Source organism: Leptinotarsa decemlineata, unplaced genomic scaffold (assembly GCF_025532065.1).
Source record: "Leptinotarsa decemlineata unplaced genomic scaffold, Ldec_3_MD MMD2_P_RNA_scaffold_2, whole genome shotgun sequence".
Classification (NCBI taxonomy): Eukaryota; Metazoa; Arthropoda; class Insecta; order Coleoptera; family Chrysomelidae; genus Leptinotarsa; species Leptinotarsa decemlineata.
The window spans coordinates 17,017,192-17,026,034 of record NW_027412529.1 but is presented as its reverse complement, the minus strand read 5'-3'; positions in this window follow the sequence as shown (position 1 = coordinate 17,026,034).

The following is an 8,843-nucleotide window of genomic DNA, read 5'->3' as shown; positions in this document are numbered from 1 at the left end:
GTGAATTATCCTGCTAATAGGTGCTTTTTATTCTTTATAAGTATTTTCCTTTGGCAGTTTTGGAAACGCAAGATATCTCACGTGTTTATAAGTTTCCGAACCAATCAAACTTAATAAAACGGCCACTTTTATGTTTTCATCCATTATGAGATTTGCTTCAAAATACTGTTCGAATTTTTCACTATAAATAGTCAAATCTTCCATTTCCGGGTTGAACTCGTTCACCTGACCTATGACACCGACACGTGTATCCGTCGCCATCATCTCCTTTTTCAGGATATTTTGCTTTATCCTCGTCGCCAATTGTAATGTAGGTGACGATGGAAACAAGACTGTTGATATTTCGGGTGGACATAGGTTTATTGACATCGATAATATCCAGAGATATTCACACACATATATACACATCAGGTACGACCACGTTTACATTGTTTTCTTTATACATTTCATAGATACAATCACAGCCGCCGATTGATACTGACTGACCCCACTGTTGACTGGAGACTGGGCATGCGCCCTTGGCCCTATACCAGTGGCGTAGCAGCCACATACGCTACAGAAATGATTTTAATACAATTACCTTATATATGTTGGATGCGAATATTAACTGCTTGAATATTATTACTAGGTTTCTTTTTCTAAAAACTATACCAGGCAAACCCTTTGCTGATCCTGGTGGTAGAGACGTTGGCCCCAATGAAGAAATGAAATGAGTCATCAGCTTCGACAATATAGAAGTTTTGATAGTGGAATTTCAGTAGTAGAAAAAACTAGTGATGCTTGAAGTGAACTACATCAAAAGATACTGGTGTTAGAACTGACTGAATTCATACTTCATTCAGGACTCCATAATTATCAGTGATGCTCTGTATGATTGAGCTTCTCTACAAAGTGCAGTGAAAAAGTACCACTCTACAAAAGGCAATGAGATCACCATAGTCTATTTCATGATTACTATCATTACTCTTGTTCAAATAATACACATGTGTTGACGAGGGTGTTGATGTGTTTCCTGTAGTTACTTTCATGATATACGATACGACTGTGAATGATTTTGGGTGTCTAACCAACGATATTATCATAAGCATAAGCATTACGGATGTAATCTGTTAAATGACCAAATCGACCTAATAGTCTATTCGCCGGTTTTTAGATTAGCGTACCCATATTGTCACAGACGAACACAGGTACTCAATTAAGTTATTACCTACAGTGGTATATAAATATTCAAAGGTTAACAATGTCAATTATTTCAGTTTGTTGAATACGTTTGAAACTGTAGTGGGGTCAGGAACGAATACAAGTGGTTGAAAACAGAGGAATTTTTATTTCTCATTTTTTTGAATTTAAATAGTTGAATATTGAGTGATTGAAAGAAAAACTGATCCCGATGACGGGTATGCACTCTTAATTTAATAACAAGTGCATTCCTCTTTTCGGGTACATGTTTTCTCATTCAAAACTATGTGTTCCAAACGAACTGTCCGTTCAATGAATGAATTTGGGAACACATTCTAAAGTAGGTAATTCTCAAATCTCACTTGTTTGTTCTGTTTCTCTGTTAAACAGCTGTCGCCCCACTACGAACAACAACTCTCAAATGTGGAAACTTGTGCGAGCTAAAGACTAACGAGATCTTACTTTTCAACGTATGATTCCTAGCAACTGTGAAATAGTATTCTTATATGTAATTAACCTCGAAGTAACCCAACAAGAAACTGTCACGTAATTGATTCTTTTTTGGAAGAATCCTTCTATAATTTCTTCCTATACAAAATTTGAAATTGGATATATCTGGTTCAATGTTTGTTTCCTTAGTTTTTCCAAAAGAATAGAGTCAATAATGACTCAGCTTTCTTTAGAAATAGCTTTCTGAAAGTAGAATATTCAAATATTCAAATATTATGCTGCGTTATACTAATATAGTGATTCGTCTATATCAGTATAAGATAGTTTGCGAAAAATAGCAGAATTTTTTTTCATCATTCATCATGAATTTCAGAGGCAAATCAGAAATCTATCATGCTATTCCTTCCTTCTCAGTAATTAATTCGATTAAACGGTGTATGTTATTGACAAAATACCCAAACTCATTCAAATACCTACCTGTACCAGTGAATCAGGTTGATATATCACTATGTAGCTGTTCCAGTATGAGTAGTATACGGAGTCAGCAATGGTTTTTCATTTTTTTATGTTTTCATACCCGTGACGAATATATGTTTACAGTTTCAGCTGTTTAGCGTATTCAGAATAAAAGTTTTTTGTAGTTTTACGCTATCAAAAAAATGCATCAAAGAGAATGCATCAAATTTTGTGTAAAAAATGGAATTGAGTGCTCAAAACATTTGAGTTGTTAACAGTGGCATACGGTGATTGTACTCTGACCCAAAAAACTGTTTTCAAGTTGTACAAGCTTTTCATAGAAAGTCGAGATGTGAATGGCGACGCTCGCCCTAAACACCCCAGCATATCAACAAACGATGAAACTGGTGAGGAAGCGAAAAAAATTGTTATGGAGAATCGTCGAATTATCATTGGAGAAGTTGCTGAGGACGTTGGCATATCGGTTGGTTCATGCTATGCAATTTTTTTGACGGCAAAGTTCGTTCCAAAATTGATGAATTTTGACCAAAAAAACCGTCGCATGAGCATTGCTAAGGAATTGTTGAATGACGTCAACAGCGATTCAGAGTTGCCTAAAAAAGTAATAACTGGGTGCGAATCATAAGTATATTGTTATGACATCGAAATCAAAATCCAATCTTTCCAATGGAAGAGCCAAGGAGATCCAAGACCAAAAAATCGCACGCCAAGTTTGATCATATGTCAAGGTTTTGTTCACGGTTCGCTTCGATTACCGCAGCGAAGTGCATCAAGAGATCGTGACACATGGTTGTATGATTTATGCGCCGCTTGCAAGAAGCAATACGAAGAAAATGTCCGGTATCGTAGAAAAACAATTCATGGCTTTAGCATCAAGATAATCCACTTGCTCGTCATTGCCTTTTCGTGGTTCATTGACCAAAACATTTCCGCAATCATGCCTCAGTCATAGTATTCACCAGATTTGCCCCCATGTGACTTTCCTGTTCCCAAGATTGGAGAGACCCATGAAAGAACGGCGTTTTGCAATGACTGAGGAGATGAAAACTGGATTGCTGAAAAAGCTCAAGAACACAACAAAAGGTGCAAATCGGAACTGTTTCGAGGATTGAAACAAAACGCTGGCACGAGTGTATTATATCTGAGATGGCTACTTCAAAGGGTAGTGAATAGAAATCGATGAATAAATATACGAGTGAAGAATGTGGCCATTACTCGAGAGTAAGAAGTTTATCGTGAGCGTCGTGAATTTTTTGTGTGAGTCATAGGCCATTTATCGCGAATTGAAAATCTGTTGAAACGTGTGCGAGCTAAGTACTAACCAGGTCTTACCTTTTAACGTGTGATTCCTAACATCGGTTGAATAATAGGAAGTGAAAATCGATTGTCCGACCTTGCGGTTCGAACCATCGGCTCACACAACGGCCGATTGAGTGAGTGGAGCAAATTACCCACGTCAACCCAACCAGCTACCTTCAACTATACTATACTTCTTCTATGAATTATAACAGGAATAATTTAATCCCATTTTCCAATTCATTGGAATTGTAAAAACATCGATTTGAGTCCGAAATAGAACCCAGGACCACTTGCACTCGAATTCAACATTACAACAACTACACCAAGAAGCTTACAAATTTGTGTGATGCTTATTAAGTCATCAAATATTCACATTGGGTTATTGGGTTAGGCACTGATGAAAAATATACATTTTTTGTTCCAATTACAAATTTCTGTAAGTCTGTCTGTCCGTCGCCTTGATGTGCGATTTCTGGCACGAGATACATTCGATTTCACTTCCTTTGTTCATGTTTCAATCCCTGTTTGTGAAGTGGGAAATTTTTAAGGCTGATTTGTGATTTGAAATAATTGAAACACAACTGTGAAGTAAAGAATGTGGTCATATAATTGCTTTTTCCATGGGTTATAGAAAAAAATATCAAATATAAAATAAGTGACGAACTGATTGTACAAATTGGTATACCACAGGGGACAGTTTTGGGGCCAATACTTTTTCTCATTTACATTAACAGTATAACAAAAATTAACAATTTCGAAGGTGATATAATATGCTATGCCGATGATACTGCTCTAATTTTTACGGGAACATCTTGGAATGAAATAAGGGAGACAGTAGAAACAAATATACAAAAAATATACATGTGGTTAAATAATTCTAAACTATCACTGAATGTAAATAAGACAAAGTATCTAACCTTCTCCCCTACACTTCGTGATCAACCCAAAAACTACGAAATGAATATGCATATACCGATCTGTGATAATCAAGGTAGTTGTAACTGTCAGACCATAGAACATACTACATCTATAAAATACCTCGGAGTTATACTAGATCATCACCTAAAATGGACAGAACATATCAACTTTGTTACAAAAAGGCTCAGAGTATTAATGCACACATTTCATGAACTATCAAAAAAAATCTTATAATACTCTGTAACTCTCTCGTCGAATCTATAATAAAATATTGTATTCCTGCTTGAGGTGCAACATTCAAAAATGCTATTAGCCCGTTACAAACTGCCCAAAACATTCTTTTAAAAATCATCTTTGAAAAAAATAAACTATTTTCAACAAGAGAGTTATATCGAGAAACCAACATGTTAAATATTCATTCGCTATACGCTTATCACTGCCTAATAAGAATGTTCTATAAACGAGCAGATTTTGCGCAGACACATTCAAGAGAAACTCGTTTAAAAATGAACCAGGACGTAAAAATTGAATTCTTCAACAAAACAGTCACCCAAAATTCTTTCTTCTTTCATGGTCCAAAAATATTTAACATCTTACCAAAAAATATAAAAGATATTACATCCTTCAAACGATTCACAAAAGAAGCAAAAAAGTATGTATATTATAATCATCCAGAAAAATTTGCAATTTTATAATGTAATAAATACTCACTTTTAATTGTTCCTATATATTGTGTATCTAGGCTCATCACATACACTACCGGAAACTTACAATAATACCACACCAAGTTTGAGGTTAGGTTATACCCCAATCGAAATGTTCAAATTGTCCAGTCTCTTTCGAATGCTAATTTTGGAATTTTAAAATGATATGTATAGATATATATATATATATATATATATATATATATATATATATATATATATATATATATATATATACATATATATATATATATATATATATATATATATATATATATATATATATATGTATAATCATAAATAATGTAAGTGAACTGCATATGCCATCTGAATACAATTACATAAGACATACAATTGTACGAATGACATTCTGATTTAGACATCACAAAACAGGCTATAATAGCCTAGCGTGAGTCTAATTCAGTGAGTCATTAAAAAAAATATTGAACTGACCTATGTTAGTAAACTTGAGAATTCAATGAAAAACTTGAGATCGGTTTTTTATGGCTAGAAGCTACATGGAAATGATTTTTTGAAATTTTTATCTGATATTCTTCGAAAAATTGTTATAAACAAATGGTTTGTGTGTGTATAGATGTTGAATTCTGCCATTTGTTAGGATAGGTTAGTATGTCTTGTACTGAGAATAGTTGTACTGAGAATAGTTATTATATTCAATGATACACTAAGTCACTACAGTAAACTTCCAAATAAAGCGATTTTCCCGAATATAATGAATTCAATTATCTAGGTTTCATTAACTACACCTCACGATTTGATCTCCACAAAGTTTGTAGAGATCAAATCGTGAGGTGTAGTTTTTAAAATTAATATGGATCTTCATCAAGTAATGGCCAAATCAATCAGAAAATTATCTAGGTTGTCCAAGAAAATTTCAGCTAGAAATGAACTCCAGAGTTCTGCTATATTAGCCCTCCGCCATTAGAGTAAAACTGTCATTGGAATGAAAATAATTTTGAGATATGCAAATCGTTAGCAAATCAAACATTTTCTGTTTAACTAACGAATTAAAATGTTTTCTGGCCAAGAACTTTCTGCCATTTCATTGCAGTGCCTGCAGCTTACTGCATTTGTCAAGGGTCTTCCAAATTGATGATATCTATCGCTAGCTCTGTAATTAGCTTCATCGAAGCAATTTATATTGAGCTTTCGAATTTTTTTCTCACGAAAAATGGTTGGCTTCAAAGACATCCCGATTGAATGAATATTGAAGAGTCGTTTCAGAATGTAATTTATTCAAGTTTGATTTTTGCAGTAGCAGCTGAATAAAATAATTGAGGTCAACGAAGAAAAACATAAAATTCAAGCATGAAATGACTGCACAGAGCCGAAAGATGAAATGTATTGGAAGAAAATCAATAATATACCTAATAATGCTAGTGAACTTTAAATAATAATGATATTTTTTGTTCAAAATTTTCCAATGATTTGTTATTCTGGTGTTTTGCTGATATGTTTTTGTAATATAGTATTGATGTTCTGAAAATTAAATAGAACTCGTGTTAGGAATCACACGTTAGAAGGTAAGACCTCGTTAATTCTTAGCTCGCACAAGTTTCGAGGGTTATCGTTCGTAGGGGTGCGACAGCTGGTTAACGGAAAAATAGATTTTAAACAGATTTCAAACTGGAACCTTAACGTAGTAATAATCAACACTCCTCACGAGAACTGCAACATTCTTTGGCGTTATCAGGTAGATGAACTATATTGACCAGAATAGTTACAGCTTGTCAAATCTAGGAAGCGACTTGTAACATATCACCATCTGCGTACACTACTGACAAAGAACATTAGACAAAGAACATTAGAATAGAACAGGATGAAATCTACTGTGCAACTTGGTGCGCCTATTTGGGTTTTAGAGTGAACTGAGAGTACAGTCCTCGCCGCAAGTAGCAATAAGGGTTGATGTTTTTTAATTGGTGGTCAATATGATAATGCAGGTATGATAATGCAGTATTTACGTTATTTAATTTAAATGAGTTTGTTTTTCAGCAGTCTGTATTGCATTCAATTCCGAATTAATTAAGAAAAGCTAAGAAGGCTCATTCTGAAAATGTAATTTATTTGGGTTGAAGATTGAACTTCAAAATGAAAATTTTTTAGGGAACACTATATTTATTAAGATGAATGACTCCAAACAAAAATATAATTGAAGACTCCAGACAACTCGGGATCGCTTGTAGAGCTATCACTTTTCTCACTGGTACTATCGTTGTCACTATCATCTTGAAAATTAATAATAATTTTATCTATTGCGAAATCAAGAGCAAGTTACTTCGAAGCATAAAATTCTTCGAAAAGTTCAGCGTGTTCGCAACGCTTTTTCCAATGCTCTTCAGAAACCGAAGTGATGAATTAATTACATAAACTTTTAACGGATTTGAAATTGAAGTCCATATCTTTATCAGCCACATATTGTTCCAGTGATGTCCATAACAGTTCTTTTGGGTTCAAATCTGGATGATAAGGAGGCAATTGGAGTACGGTGTGTCCATGATTTTCCATAATCATATCAATTTCATACAACTTGAACCGTGGTTTATATATTCTTATAATAAAATAAAGATCAATTTTCAGCATCCGTAAAATTAATGTTTCGTCGTCTCAACTATTCTCTCATCTCATCTTTCCTCGAGGACATATTTGGGAACTTTCCATACTGAATATTGCGGTATGGGACATTGTCTATAACCAAAACGCTTTTTTCTGGAGAATTGGAAATTAACATCTCTTGCAACCACTTTTTGTAATTGTCGTAATTCATTTCGCTATAATAGTCGCCCGATTTTGTGTTGGATTTGAATTTTAGATATGAATTTTTCACAATTCCATTTTCTTCTCTTGCTTTCACAATTATGAGTCTCTGCCCTATTGAAATTGGTGCAGGCAACCCTTCATTAGAATCATCATTCCAACTATTATAATGTGTATGTGGGGTATGGATAGGTATAAGTTTCATCCATATAAATCATTGTTCGACCTTCTTCACGGTATTTTTTCATGTTTCTGAGAAAATTTCTAGGCAACTACCGAATCGCCGGTTTTTTCATGAGCAAATTTCTATCTATTTTCGTTTTCCTCCATCTGAACCTTATTTCTCCATCACTATCCTGAGAGACCAGTAGTAAGATCCCTTGTAACCATTTTCATCAACAAATTTTTTATATATGCGGCGAAAAGTGGAAATTTTTTTCTCAATAATGTAATCATTCATTATATATCGACGAAGAAGGCCCTTGTCATAATCATCAAAATCTATTTATGATGCTTTTCTGTGTCTTTTTTCATTAGGCGTTGAAAAAGATTTTGACTCACGAGATATACCTTCAATGCTACCAAAACTGACACCTGCCACTTTTGCACAACGCTCTTTAACTTTTTTCAGGTACATGCTCATGTCATTATCAGCTTCTCGTTTCATGAAAAAAAGTACATTAGCAATCACTTCTCTCGCTTGACCACACAAAACTTTTCGTTTCAATTTCGATTCAAATGCTATTTTTTTTAAAGCACAGACTCTTGTCGCGTACTATCACCGAAGTGGACAATACAATACAAGATTGTCGTTAAGACTGAGCTCCCATTGTCTTTAAGGGTTTTCTACCACACGCATCTTAGGGGAGGTCCTAAGCAGATACTTTGGAAGTCGCTTCTTAGATTTGACAAGCTGTATATGTCATATTCAAAAAGGGGTTGCAGCAATTTTAGTGTGTGGGAGGAAAGTTTGTGCTGGCTAATGTCATTCACATGGATATCAATTGGATAGTTAATTGATGGTATCCACTGAATATC